Source organism: Conger conger, chromosome 2 (assembly GCF_963514075.1).
Source record: "Conger conger chromosome 2, fConCon1.1, whole genome shotgun sequence".
Lineage (NCBI taxonomy): Eukaryota > Metazoa > Chordata > Actinopteri > Anguilliformes > Congridae > Conger > Conger conger.
The window spans coordinates 45,364,247-45,379,777 of NC_083761.1; the positions used below are offsets into that span (position 1 = coordinate 45,364,247).

General features: G+C 43.9%; 1 protein-coding gene across 4 annotated transcripts in view; it reads left to right on the forward strand.

The window, feature by feature from the left end:
* Nucleotides 1-15,531, forward strand: part of stat5a (signal transducer and activator of transcription 5a) — a 78,159-nt gene that overhangs the window by 27,721 nt on the left and 34,907 nt on the right. Inside the window, exon 1 of one of the 4 annotated variants that reach the window (XM_061222918.1) lies at nt 5,555-5,575. The exons of 2 other annotated variants lie outside the window; for them this stretch is intronic. The gene's annotated coding sequence lies outside the window, so the exon portion shown is untranslated. Of the gene's footprint in view, nt 1-5,554; nt 5,576-14,343; nt 14,406-15,531 lie in introns of those variants that run through there. One more of the 4 variants, XM_061222916.1, reaches the window with a different exon arrangement.

The following is a 15,531-nucleotide window of genomic DNA, read 5'->3' on the forward strand; positions in this document are numbered from 1 at the left end:
AGCAAGCTCTCGGCAAGGCTGTTGGTTGTGAGGAGACCTGAGGAGTGAAGCGTGAGTCACGCAGGCAGAGACCATGACCGGGGGTGGGGGGGTTTGTGGAGGGGTGACGGGGCCATGAAGAAACCGCCACTGACGTTAGGGCCCAAGGCTTTGATCTGTATTGAGGGAAGTGTCATAGACGCAAATGTGGCGAATTTACAGCGCGTTACGACACTCTGCTGGTCCGAAGGCGGAGATTCCCTTTCTGCCGGGGTATTTGCATGGATGGGCCGCGGATGCCGTCCTGAGTGTGTTTTCATCTGCGGAGGGGGCAGCTTCCTTTTTAGCAGGGATCATCAAATGAAGGCCCTCAGTTTCTCCACCCTCCTTTTCTTTGGGAGTTAGGCGTGAAGACAGTCTGGCCAATCAGTGGCACTAAGTGTTCAGTTAATTACCCAGGAGAAAAGAAACCAGGGCTGGCTTTGCATTCGAAGATCCCTGCCTTATAGGTTTAGTGGAGCTCTCTTAGTGTGGATTCCTAAGGCAATATCCAATAAAACCAGTGTCTCTGCTTTCTATTCTGAATACTCAAGGCAGGCTGTTGTGCCAGGATGCACAGTATACAACTCAACTGAAGGTCTGCACTGTTTGAATCTGAACTGTTTGTGTTTTAGACTGGGGTTTTGGTTGAGGTTTTTAGCCTCACACTTCTTTTTACACGCTGTACTTCATTTGTGGGTTCATCCTCCGTGATATTGCTAGCTCCTTTTCATGATGATCGTTTTATGATAGGCTGTAGCACTTTACATGAGTCATGAAATGCAAAGAATGTAATTAGTGTGACGTGAAACAATTAACCTTAAGATAGTCTGTCATGTTTTGGTTAAGCATCTTGTGTGTAAAACCAATGTGATACGCTTGTATACAAAAGAGGCTATTCTGGAGTTCAAACCCTTGCATTTGTTTTGCTTGTGTTGGATTAGCAGAGTTTTCCATCTGTGCATCTCGTGTTATTACATCCTGTCCATTTATACTGCGGTTCCTTTTGGAAAGCTGACTGATTTCATCACATGGAATAATATTTCTGTAATGGAAAATATTTTTCAAATTATTCATCCATGTCATTTTTTTTTTCAGCTGTTTGTTATCCTCCTCAATTCCAGCTGGTTGTGTGCTGTTAATATGTTGTATGTTGTATGCGCAATATATTGTGTTGTAATTGCCACTAAATATGTTTCATGTATCTGGTAAATGGTAAAATGGCAAATGCCTGGCATTAATATAGCCTTTAGCCAAAGCGCTGTACAATTTATGCTTCTCATTCACCCATTCACGCACATACTCACACACTCACTCACACACCAATGACGAATGGCTGCCAACCAAACTTGTCAGGAGCAATTGGGGGTTAGGTGTTTTGCTCTTTGGGGCACTTTGACACACCCAGAGTGCAATCGAACCGGCAACCCTCCGACTGCCAGACGACTGCTCTTACCTCCTGAGCCAATCTGCTACTAATCATTATATTATGTGGACAGTCAACAGTTGCATCTATGACCATAGGCAACTATTATTTTATTTATTTTATTTAATTACCAGGGACAGTGCACATTAATCAACACATTAATTAAGTCCCTAACCTGCATTTCTTTTGACTTTGGTCTTTGGATTCTTCGACTATGATATTAGCAAGCGAACAAAAGCCGGTGTCAATGATAACTGGCAGGGTAGGTTACGTCGAGTAGTCTCCCTGCGCTCCGTTTCCCAGCTTGACTGGGAAAGGCCATCTTCCTTGCAGAGTGAGAGCTATCTTTGTGATAGCAGCAGAGCTCAGCGGTCTGCTTTGTGTCCGCTCACTGTCTGCCTGGACGTCGGGCTCACTGAAGGCCAGTGGTAGCCCTTCACAGAGCTCTAAACCACAGACCTGCTCCTGACTTCAGAGAGCCATGGCCTTGGTGTCTCACAACCCTGAGTGGTCCTGCGGCATTCGTCCTGCGTCCCCTTTGTGATTAAATTCCTCCGCTTTGAAGGTGGTAAGGGCCGAACCTTGCTATCACATTGAATGTGTGATTGAAACTCGAGTCCAGCCATACTTCACTTATTTACTGAGGGCTCCTTCTGAAGCAACTGAAGTCATGAGGTCAGATATACACTCACTGAGCGCTTTATTAGGTATCTATTAGATTTTTATTTATTTATTTTTGACTTACTGCTTTTCTGCTGCTGGAGCCTATCCACTTAGAGGTTTGACATGTTGTGTGTTCAGAGATGCTCTTCTGCCTACCACTGTTGTAATGTGTGGTTTCCTGTCAGCTTTGACCAGTTTGGCCCTTCTCCTCTCACCTCTCTCACGCATTTCTTCCCGCAGAACTGCTGCTCAATGGATATTTCCCGTTTTTCGCACCATTCTCTGCAAACTCTAGAGACTGCTGTGTGTGAAAATCCCAGCAGTTTCTGAGATACTCAAACCACCCTGTCTGGCACTAATAATCATTCCACAGTCAAGGTCACTTAGATCACATTTCTTCCCTATTTGGTCTGAAAAACAGGTGAACCTCTTGACCACGTCTGCATGCTTTTATGCATTTAGTTGCTGCCACATGATTGGCTGATTAAATATTTGCATTAACAAGCTGGTATACAGGTTTACCTAATAAAGCTCTCTGGGTATATATAGTGAATAGAAAGATTCTTCCTTACAAAATCAAAAACACACAAACCTCCTAGTTATAGAAGATATAGAATCTTGCCTTGTAGGATAATGGCAATAGCCTTGTTGTGCTTGTTGTGTATGTGCGCGTGCCTGTGCGCGCGTGTGCAGGTGCACATATAGACCCCTGAGTGTCATGTTCCCGAAAAACTTTTGCAACATCCATTCTTTCGCATCTTTTCATGCGTCCTTTTTCAATGTTTTTATCTGTTCAGCTCCTCTCATCGTACAGCCTACACAGGCTTGTAAAAGGACAGCATGCACTGAAAGCATTTTTCCGTTCACTGCTGTTGTTGTCTTTGAACATCCTGCAGCAACAACAGACACAAATGACACAATTCCCACTCCAGCATGGGGCGAGATTGCTTCTGTTGAATACCCGTTGATGTTGAAGAATATTGGGATTCACAGCAATAGCAGTGTGACAGTTACGACAGCCCGACACTTTTATCCATTAGGCTACCGCTAAGTAGCATCAAAATGCGTAGCCTTTTGCAGCTTGCAAATTGTCCTCAAATAGCAAATGGCCATACTACACTCTCCCTTGCAACATTGGGTTTCAGCTTTGGCAAAAAGTAGCCCAGATTTAATCCATTTTTTATGCCTTAATGCTTTTGTACACACGGAATTTAGGCTCAGGCTAAGCATGTGTACTCTTTAATTTACATTAATAACCGACCACTTTAATATTTTGTTAATATGAAATGATTTCTTCCCTGAATATCTCTTCTATAGCCTAGCCTTTTATTTTGTTGTGGACCAATGATTGCATTTGTCTCATATCATGCACCCTAGAATATGTGGTTATATTTTCATACTATGTAGAGTAATAGCAATGGTTCAGGTTGCATTTCCCAGAAACAAATGTACCTTCATGGATAATTAGAACATATGAAATGTTTTAGTAAATATGTTTGCACGGCAGCATAGCTGAATGGTTAGGCAACTGGTTTTGTAACTTTGAGGTTATAGGTTAAATTCCCAAATGGAGCATAGCTGTTTTATACCCTTGAGTAAGGGTCTTGACCTGAATTTCTTACATTTCTTGTATATTGTGTATCATATTGTCTGTTACTGTTAACATAATACCCCCTCCTTGTTTGACTGTGCTGTGCAGTCTTTGCTGATTGGCTGCCAGTTTCACATTTTCAATGCAGTCTGCTATAAGACAGATGAACACCAGTTCTTCTGGAAAATTCTTCTGGAGAATAGTCTGGAAACTTCAAAAAAGCAATGGCCTTTAGGATGTCTTGCTATCGCATTGAATCAGCCAGTCTTTCACAGGAATGGATCTAATTAAGGTCCTCTAGTTGGCAAGCCCCTGTTCCCAAATAAACTATGCTGTTGTCAGATTTAGCAACATTTAAATATATCAATGGTAGGTTTTACTAGAAAAAAGAACAATTTTACTTGTGAATTGTAAATGGACATGTACAAGGACATTTAAGAAATCAATTTCTTGTCCATGTGTACAATATGTAGCTAAGACAAAACATGTATAATTGAATGTATAATTGAAATAAATTCCATTTGCTCTCTGATTGTGCAACATTTTTCTTCAACTGGTCATCCCATCTCAGCCCTTCTGTGCCATCCAGTAAATCAATAAAAGCATTAGTGTTTCCAATACATGGATCTCACTATTGGTACATTAGGGTTATACCAAAGCATGTGACGGAAAAACCAACGTTGTATACCTTGAAAAACCACCAGGACTTGTAGTGCCGTGAGTCCACTGTTCAGCTGTTTGACTGCACAGTGTGATGAATCATGGCATCATGCTCTGTATAAGGAGGGCATATTTCTGTTTCTCTTTTTCCTATATAATTAACGATGTTGAAAGTGGAATGAAGTGGACCTATGAATACAACTAAGGATTCAAAATTGGGGAGAATTTTTTGAAAAGAATAAGTGATACATCATTTTGTCTTCTCCCCACTGTATTATCTGCCCGTGTCTTGTTTTAGACCAGCAGGTCAGAAAATCCCCTGATCATGCTACAGGTTCCTCATTAGTCAGTGTCAAGTGCTGTGGGGCTTGTGTCTTTACTTGTATTTATGGGTCCAGCGCTCAGCCCCACTCCCACCCCTCCAAACCTTTCCAGTGGCGTCCGTGGAGACATCGCATCTGCCCGTAAGAATCATGAGGGTGCCCGCCTCACAAGGGGACCCTTTCTCCTGGGCCCAGATAGAAAATGGCCCTGTTCCACACCTCTTGAAATTGTGGCATATTATGCACATTGAGTTATTGCCTGGAATTTACACTGCCAAATTCTGCTCTTTATGCCTCTTGTTTTATTTTGTTGCGCTTCTCGGTCACAGACTGCTGTCAGTTCTGGCCCCACGGTGGTCGAATGACCTTCCTGTGGATGTCCGAACAGCCGAGTCCTTGACCATTGTGTATGCCATAGATTATAATAGCACTGATGTATAGTTGGTAAGTTGATGTATTCTTCAAGGGTTCGTGTTGTATCTATGTGATCGTGGTAGGACTGGGAATTGTACTTTCCTCTCGGATCCTCCTCGCACTTGTCCCCGGGTTTGATTTGCCCTTCATTGTACGTCACTCTGGATAAGAACATCTGCTAAATGCCTGTAATGTAATGTCATTTTCTGGGGCGTGTTTCCTCTTGTAAACCCATCTCTACTCCTCCACTGACTTCACCAGTTTAGGGCTGTCACAATTCATCAAATAATTTGAATCTCTCGATTACGAAATGAGACATTTTTGCATCAAAGCTTCGTTTGACTCACCTTCTGAAAGTGCATTGATTGTGGCACCGCAACTGTAATGCTGAGCTTTCTTTCTGCAAAAGCAGAACATCAGTGCTGCAACATCAAGGCTAAAGAGAAAGCATCAATTCATGGAGGCAACCAATATCAAGAGGTGAGTTTTCCGTTAACCCGCGAGCATTAGCTAACTTCCGAATAGGCTAAGTGAGATGTGAGAGGAATACCTACACTGACTTTTTGAAAGATTCAGCCTTTGACAACTTACCAGTTACATGACATAGACATCAATACAATCTGTGTTTCCCTGATAGATCGCTCCAGTTGGTGTCATAAAGCACTCAGAATAAATGTATAACTTATTTCTGAACATATCGTGTTCTTTTTTTATTAAGCATTGCATTGACTTGCATCGGTTTCAGTGTCATCACAATAAAATATTTTTTTTTTTTAACCATTTCAGTACTCTGAGCATATTTCTGCCAGCTACTCTGCTGGTATTTTTATACATCATACAGTTTTTCCTTATCCAATCCACTCGATTAAACATCAGAATAATCGATAGAATACTTGATTATCAAAATAATTCTTAGTGCCTTTCATACGGTAGGAAAACCAGGGGTCCTGAATGGCCTAAGAATCTTGTTAAAGTTGAATTTAGATCTTTATAAATGGTTTTCAACAGGTTTCTTTGAGCGATAGGCTAATACACATTCTCTATGGCACAAAAAGTGGCGCATGATTTTTCTTAGCTTTGACATGGCTTTATTGAACGGGCCATCAAGCCAACTCCTCTACGTAAAACCCAGGAGCGATCTGTGCCCATTATCTAAGCGATACGTCTGGTGAGGAGCAAAAATATGCTGTTTCTTTAGGAGACGGGGCGGCCTGTAGTGTAGTGGTTAAGGTAAATGACTGGAACACGCAAGGTCAGTGGTTCTAATCCCAGTGTAGCCACAATAAGATCCGCACAGCCGTTGGGCCCTTGAGCAAGGCCCTTAACCCTGCATTGCTCCAGGGGAGGATTGTCTCCCGCTTAGTCTAATCAACTGTATGTCGCTCTGGATAAGAGCGTCTGCCAAATGCCAATAATGTAATGTAAAGGAGACTTGCAGTTAACTCTTTGCACCTCTTCCGTTTTTTACAGAAACTGAAGCGTTTTTTTTGTTTTTTACCCAAACATCTTTTTATCTGCCATAATTGTTCTGCACATCAGGCCCAGAAATACTGTTCTGCATAGACCTGCATTTACATTTGCAAGTGGTTTTGTTGCCCGTTTTGAACAATGCACTCGGTACTCTTTGGAATTGCAAGCTATAGTGTTGAAAAAGCAAATTGAAAGAAAGCTGTAGTGTTGAAAAAGCTAATTGAAAGAAAGCTGTAATGTTGAAAAAGCAGATTGAAAGAACTTTTGGCACCAAATGTGGGGCGTTGTGTTCAAGTGACGGACGTGAATGGCTGTCCACCAATAGCCATCATTGTGTGTGACAGGGAAACTGCCCAATGACCTGCTGTGACTGCAACCTTGGGACCAAGGTTCCAGAGTGGTACATTTTCCTGCCAATGCTTTATTTGGGAAGAGTTTTTCTTTTTATGGCAAAGTGGCAGTCAACCCCTCAAACAGGGATGGGCATTTAAACTAAACTTTTACACTTTTCAATTTTAATTTGAATTCCTCAGTATTTTATGTTCGAAGCAAAATTAATTAAAGGTTTATCATCTTTTATGTATCCACTCCACATCCGCCCAGTATCTATTCAAAGTAATGTACTGCAAATAACTATAATAACACACATTTCAAGTCAGACATTAAATCTGTGTTGAAAACAACTTCAGGATTGTACAGGTGTGGCTGACCATGCACTCCATCACCCTGAGGAGCTGCTTACAGCGGACATTTCCCCAGACCAGCCCACGGTACAGACAGCCGCTGGACTCTGGGCCACGGAGCCCGGCCACGCACTTGTGCTGACTTCTGCTCTCGGCCTTTGAAGCCCACACGTTGCCGGGACATGCTTCTCATGCCTTATATAAATAGCCAGTGCAAGTTCAGGGTCATCCATTTCTGACATTACCGTAACATATTCGTTGGGGTCGAAAGGTGCAAAGGCCTCCTTTTAGACTGCCATTCGACCACCTCCCCCCACTCAATCTTCCCCTTCCCAAATCTCTGCCTTCTCTTTGACTCGTGCCCCCCCTGCCCCACCACAACCCCCCACCGGCCCTCTGCTCAACAGGCTTGTTCAAGGTTTTTCATTCTCACTGTGATGCGTGTCACACAGTATTAGCGTCCAGTTTGTTTCTGTGTCTCAGTTCTATTCATAGGTCCTGTCTAAATCTGGTGTGAAAAAGGCGGGTGGGGGTTGGGGTGGGCTTCTGCGCCGCATCTGCCCAAACTATTCCACAAGGCTGCCGGAAAACACAGCAAACCCCCTCGCTCGGCGATGCTCTGCACGTGGAGGTCTGTGCCCTGCTTCTGGTCCACGAGGGTCCAAATCAGGTCGCAGAACTGGCCTCCCGGCCGTTTGGGAAGGCCTCCCGGACTCACATAAGAGTTGGGTTTCTCTCGGCATGCTGCAAAGCGCCGGGAACATAAGCGCTCTGAGTTCTGCAGGGTGCGCGTGAAGTTGACCTCCGTTACCTCATTACCAGCCGCATAGCTTCATGACGCCTCGCGCCTTCAGTGCATACCAGCCCTGGCTCAAACACGTCACTTTTCCAGATTCATACCTTTTCTGCGCTCGCTTGATCTGACCAGGTGAAATTGAGCAAACCAAGAGGACCGGAAGGTGGGGTTTGAGAGCACTTCATAGGTTCCCACACACCAGACGCGCTCGGTAAAGCATAGAAAGGTATATGAATCCGAAACAATGACGTATTTGACCCGGGGCTGCTCCTCACGGGCAGGTCGACACCTCAGCTGGTGAAACCACTCGGGGTACAGCCGCGGCCCCATCCTAAGGGCCCGGCGGGTGTGTTTTCCGCCGTGGAGTGTCCCGCCCTTCGTGCTCTGAACCGCGGGCAGGGAGGGCGGCCGGGTGAAACAACGGCACGCCTGTCGCTGGGGATGTAGGTGAAGGCAATAACCTTTCGACCTTTCACACAGCCAAAGCTATTCATAGCCCGCGGGCCACGGGAGGGGCGCAGGAGGAGGTGGGGTTACCCCCCAGCCACCAGGCACCTCGCGCAAAGGGCAGCCGCGTAACAGAACCCCAGCCGCCCTCCGCCCGTTCCCAGGGTGTCGCTGTAGCGGTTTGAACTTTGTGCACTTTTATTAATAGTAAACAATGGTTCTGAGCCCTTTCCTGTCCCAGCCTCTCCCCTACTGGCTTGTTTATGGTTTTGTGCCCCGGCGCTAATGCGGCGAGAGCCATTATCGAAAACAGTACGGTAGTTACAGGCTCTAAACCGAGCGTGACTTGTTTTATCACGTAGTTGGTAAAACACTTGTTTTGCTGCCTTAATCGTAGCTTATTCCGTTTTATTCAAGCTGCGGTTGTGGATGCGGACGGTGTTTACAGCCCATGTCGAATTCGTACTCACTCCTATTAGTTCCGATAAGCAGGTATTGCGTTTTTGTGTGGTCTTTCGACAAAACAATGCCATTTTTTCCCTCCAGTTTTCGTGAATGTCGCGTCTGGAAGAAACGGTATTCCCGCCCGGTCTGGTGCTTTGTCGAAGGCCGTCTGAAGAATGTAGGTCTTTATTTTGCATGGCTACCTGATTTGACAGTTGCAGGACCCTCATAGGACTTGCTGTCCTGCCAGTGAAATCTCCCATTGCAGAGAAACGCTGCGGCACCACATATTTCCCGACAACGTTTGCACCCCGTGACTCAGCCGTTTATTCTCACGAGCTTACCAGGGCCAGGGCGCGTTTTACGATTACTTTGGGTCCAGCGGCCGGTGCGGAGCCGGGGGGACCCACTCCCCAACCGCGGATCACGCGTGCATCGCTACGCCCAGAAATGGCATCCATAAGAGTAGTGTTAAAACAGAGAGTGCCTTTGCCCCCCAGTTGAAAAGCAATAACAGACCTAAATGAGTCATCAACATCTGCTGCCTCTTCTGGCGAAGACGGGCTGCCCATTGCAACACCGCAGGGCTCTTCAGTGCTACTATTTTAGGAGCATTTGCTCCTGAAAATTGATGTGAGCTAACTGGAAGTGTAATTGGGATGTATAATCTTCTAATTGGGATGCATTAGTTTGCTCCTATACATTTCAACTCGGAGCACATGTGCTCCTTGGGGAAACAAGCGTAGAGTTAGCGTAGAGCCAGTTAGCGTAGAGCCCTGCGCAGTCTCTGGCCATCAGCTGCGATTCAGAGCTTCGTCATTTTAGCCAAAGCAACATGCACAGCTGCACTTCACACAGTGCACAAACACCGTCGCCAGAAATGTGATTCAGACAGGGGCGGGGGCTGCTCAGTCTAACGCGGCTTTGTACATACTGAACTCCTGCTGAAGGGTTCACACTGTTTGCGCATAGCTGCCAGGCCTATTCTGTTGCACAACTGTTTACAGCTATTAGCTGCCAAAGGAGTGTGTGTGTGTATGCGTGTGTGTGTGTATGCGCGTGCGTGCGTGCGTGTGTGTGTGTGTATGTGTGTGTGTATCTGTGTATCTGTGTGTTTGTGTGAGAGTGTGAGAGTGTGAGAGTGTGAGAGTGTGAGAGTGTGAGTGTGTGAGTGTGTGTGCGTGCGTGCGTGCGTGCGTGCGTGCGTGCGTGCGTGAGTGCGTGTGTATGCGTGTTTGCATGCGTGCAACATTTCTGGAATAGGTGGTCAGGTAAAATTAAGAATCAACTTTTTTCCTAAGATGACTAAGATGAGCTGAACAGCCCGTTCTTTTGATATCATATGTTCTAATGAATACTTGGCTCAGGCGGTAAGAGCAGTCGTCTGGCAGTCAAAGGGTTGCTTTGGATAAAGACGCTATATAAATGCCAACCATTTACCATTTAAATAAAAGCGTGAAATCTTGCTTTGCTTCAAAGCTCTGTAGAAATGCGATAGATAGCTTGTGCGGGTGGGTATCATAGTGGTGATGCTTACACTGATCTAATGCCTACAGTAATCTAGTGTGGATGTAAGGGACATTTCAAAGCATATCTATACTATTTCTGTAGCGGAGATGTATGATTAAAGACATAGAATACATGTTTTATTGGAATATGATACTGATACTGGACTGATCTCGACAAGAACCTCTTGTTTCTGCTTTCTCTGTAGGTTCAGACAGACAAAACCGATAAGAGTTATAAAAAACGAGAGGCTGGTCTTAAACAATTTGCAGCTAAAAGCAATTTGCTGTCTTTTTTGAAGGAAGTTGTACAACTTTGTACAACATTTCATCTGAAAAACATCCCTGAATCTTGACTCCTGTCAAAGGCTGAAATGTTCTCTTAACCAGCATCAAAGGGATGTGAGATAAAAGGGGAGAAAGGTCCATCCTGTTTCCAACAGAATGCACGTTTTTTACTGCCTCCTCAACCCTGGCTTTTCTGTTTCTGTGGCACACGTCCCATTACCTGTAGGCCAGTGGTCCGCTACCCTGGACACTCACACGGTCTGCTGGTTTCCATTCTTGCTTGGCGCTCAATAAATACAGTGGGCTCCACCTTGATAAATATGCATGAAAAAAGCTGTAAACTAAAATATATTCAGTCATAAGCTTTATTTTCCAACAAGCGTGAAGTAATGCGCTTTATTAATGATTCAGTGGAATCAACCAAAGTCTTTTTCTATTAAAAAACATATTTTTCCCCCAAAAATAAATACTGGCAAAGATGACAGATGAGTCTTTTCCTCTAATTTGTGATAAGGCTAGGGAACACATTTGGTTCACAATATAGTTCCTTTAAACTGAGATTAACTAAATTAAGTTCATTCTAAGTTAATTTAAGTTAAATTAAAATGAACAATGATTGATTTTATTACACCTGTGGTTTTTAGGGAAAATGAGATTACTAAATAAAAAACACTGAAACATGAGAGTAAATGTATCAAAATGAAAGTATATAGTTCACTCGTATGTTTGAACATAACCTTCTTTTCTTAAGGATGCCAATTATTCTGGAGCCCACTGTTTATAATATAATAAAACAGTTGATGGCGCAGTTAACCTGCTTCACCTGGTTACTTGGATCTGAATTGGGTGCAGATTTTACGGTGGACTCAACAACCAGCAGACCTTCTGGCTCTCAAAGACCAGGGCTGTGTTTCTCTCGATGCCCTGATATTTCCTTGGTGACTTTGTTTTGTGAGGTTATTTCCTTTAAAAGAGGGAAAGTTATTTTTCTTCTTTTTTGGTACGAAGTGCAACAGCATTTTGCTGTTTGCTTCTGGCTCTGACTCACTGAGCCTTTTTTTTCTACCCTGTATTTAGTTCTAAGCGGTATCTATAGCACCTCTCCTTTGCGCATCAGTGCCCCCGTGCCTTGCAACAGGGTTTGGAGGTTAAAGGGATAGGGGGGGCGACCCTCTCACCCATTTTGGTTGTGTGGTTCCAAGCGTCTGAAGAGTTCACTGCTCGGCGGAGCGTGGGGGAAACGGTGACAGAGCCTATTCCAATCACTAGGTGACATAAATGTTGAAATGAGATGAAGTGGCTGGGCTTTCCCCTTGTGATCCGTTCGCCTTTTCATTTAGAAAGTTTCCATGTGTTGTCGATGCACTGACCTCAATCTCTCGCTCCGCAAATGTTGTGTTCATATATTGCTTGTTGTTTGGTGTTTTTTTGTTCTTTTTCATAAGGCAGCCAATCAGCAGCAAGGCCTTGCGGCTTCGATATGATTGATAAAAACACATCACAGCTGTATGACCTTGCTGCTGATTGGCTCTCTTATTAACATCCAATAGAAGTCAGTGGTGTTTTCCGGAAGCAGTAAGGCAAGGCAAAGCATCGCATAATGGCAACGACTGTCATTGTGCTAAAAAATATTCGATAAGTATGAAACGATTGTATTACCCAGCCCTAGAGCGAAGGGTTCTAGATCCAAACTGAACAATTACAGAAATGACTCAGCTTACTGTTGGCTTCCTCTTTTGACTGTATTCAATCAACATTTGTCCTTAACTTTACAAAAATATATATTTTGCACGTTTTTCTTCCTGAACTCAGTTTGATGACTTTGTTTCAGTGATCACTGAATTCTTCATACCAAGTTAATGGGGAAAAATATATTGCTTTTAAAGGCCCACGCGCATCAGCGTTCTCTTCCAGGTTTCAGTATCTAAAACGCCCACGAACTAGGGAGCTCTGACATTTTTTAATTTAGGTCCCTAGCCCTGCCCCCAGAGCCCAATCCCCCTCTCTGTCTGCTGTGGTCAGCGCTTTAACAACATCATCCGATAATTATGCGAAAACATACGTCACGTCACGTGGCAAATCGTTTTACGAACAACTCTGAAAAATAGCAGCAGTTAGACCCTAAAACACGAATACCTCTCCCAGAATTGCCGTTGTTTTACTCAAATCGGTACGAAATGCAAATTGCTCCAGGATGATTTGAAACGCAAAAGTGTGTGTGTGGGCCTTTGTTAGTCAGTTGAGTCCCAGCCTTTGACGACCATCTCTCTTAAAGCAGACAGAAAACATCTTAGCTGGTCATACCTCACCAGCAGCCGGAAGCCCGCCGCCCGCTGTGCACAGCCCTGAATGACCGTAGGAGACGGCAGCGGTGGCCGAAGCTAAAATAACACACCGCTGCTCCGCTGACAGACTGAGCCCTCTCAGCTATATGCAGTTCCCCCAGCTGTACTAGCCGACAGCCTCCCATGTCAAGGCTGCCTGGCGCTCAGCCCACCTCTTTAGTTATCAGCAATGGTTTCTTCAGCAATTTATTTTTGTCTTTCATTCACTTTTTCTTCCTTTATGAAAGGTCACCTTCCAATCGCTGTAAACTTTCCCGGTCGGCAGACATCGTCTGCGTTTCTGTGAAATTGTACACCCTTTAACCTCCCTTTATAGATACAGGCTGGTTGATTTGTCAGTCTTGGCAGTCTCTCTTTGTTGCTTTTCTTTGTATTTGCAGTATTTATTTACCTTCTTCTTGGTACGTCTGGGACGGGGTGCCGTACGAAGCAGAGTGGCTTTGATGTCGTATTTCCCCTGCCCCTGAGCGTGGTTGCGTGGTTGTTCATTAGGCTACTCCCGTTCGTCGAATCGCACAGTCTCTCAGAATCTCAGTTCTGTTCACTTACCTACGCCTTGGTCTGAGGGATTTCCCATCAAACTTCCATTTTGTTTGAATCTCACTCCCACGGCCTCTCGCCACCCCACTTGTCCTGCTCTTCACCTCGGTCTCAGACATCTCTTCTCTCCTGTATGAAACAAATTAGTTTGTGTCAATTAGTTTGTGCCGCATTTTTATTTCCTATGAAATTCCCTGCATTTCACCTGTATGTAGGCCGAATTTGTAATCTTGCCTTAGAAAACCGCGATACTGTGAATTTAAATATTAAATTAAATGAGTTGGCTTAAACATTCCTGAGCTTAACCTTTGTGCGGATAATGTTCTGTCATCAAATGATTTCAGATACGTTGGAGTTTTTACGATAAGGCATGCAGTCATGTGTTTTTAATGATCTTTATCGTTCCAGTGATTAATTATTTTTCATGAACACTCTTACACTATGCACCAGTGTCACCTCTCTGTTACTAGACCCAGGGCAGGGTGTTCAGGAGATCTAAAGTACGCAAAATAGAAATGCCGGCATATTGTTGTCCAGCCTCCGAAGTGGCCTAAATGGAAGAGCATGTGGCAAGTCCTGCCAACTCCTGCCCGCGTATGTCAGCTGAGATATGGGACTGCGGCATGAGGTCACTTCCTGTGCGCAGCAAGTCTCTGCGCCTCTTTTTCCTGTACACGTGTGCCAGTGAAAATGAAAGAGAAGCAGCTCTGAATATAGACGGAAAGGAAGTGGCATCTGTGCGAAAAGAAGAGAAAGCGAGAGCAATGGTCTCCTTAAATCTGCCATCTTTGGGTAAGGTAGGCCTAAACCTTTCAAACGGTCCTACGAACTGCCGCCTTTGCTTTTGCTTTTCACATCGAATCGTTAAAGGTACAGCCTCTCGTTTATAAATCTTTGTTACGTCAGGATGGACCTAAAAACAGTAAACAGTATCAGGGTTTCTGTGTATCTGTGTAGCCCTTCAGTTCAGAGTCATGCATTTTTTAAATTGTAGCGAACTGGTTAATCATATGTGAAACAGTATGACTCAAACACTTGTTGTAATGCTCCAAAATGATAATCTGTCAATACAGTACACACACACACGCGCACACGCACACAAACACACACAGACACACACACACACACACACACACACACGTCTCATTGTTATTTCTGCCTACAGTGCATGAAACACCAATTATTATGGGCTAGCTATTCATTTTAGCACCTAGCTAGCTGTATTTTAGTCAACACTTGGCTTGCTAGATAGCCAACTAAAACTCTTTTTTGATGACAGTTGTTCACGTAGCATATCTTAGGCTGCAATACATCATGGTTGGAGTGTACTCAATATATATATTTTTTGTCTAAAATATATCTTTTTTTTAGTTTTCGAAAAAATTGTTAGACATCTAAAGACAGTTGCAGTCCCTAAGCAGTACCCCCGTGGAGCCTGGTTGAATATCCCTCGTCTGTTTTAGTTCAAAAGGTGTAATTGCTATACTGCATGATATATGGTAGTAAGCTATCGTCTAAGGATATACCTATATGCTTAGAACACATCATATTGAGCTACTGTAAGCTTTGAGATGTTTCTCCTAAAGCTTTAGATTTGTTTAAATAAAGTAGAGAATATAATAATTTTTTTTGTATTTCCTGCGTTTAATATGAAACAGATACTGTTTTGGAAATCATGAGGATATTGTCTGTATGGACTATTGGCTAGTCACTGTTGACATTTTCAATAACATTGTCTTCAGAAAAATAATTCTGTGATTGTTGGTGAAGAATTCTGAATCAGCGTTCAAAATGTGCAAAAGACGTGTGTCTGTACAACAGCAGGATTCAGCGGAGACTATGATTCTGTACCTGCGTGTCTGGGGCACGCCTTCTGTCCCCTGTGCTCTGGGTCTTCTCAAAGGCCCAACAGTGCATC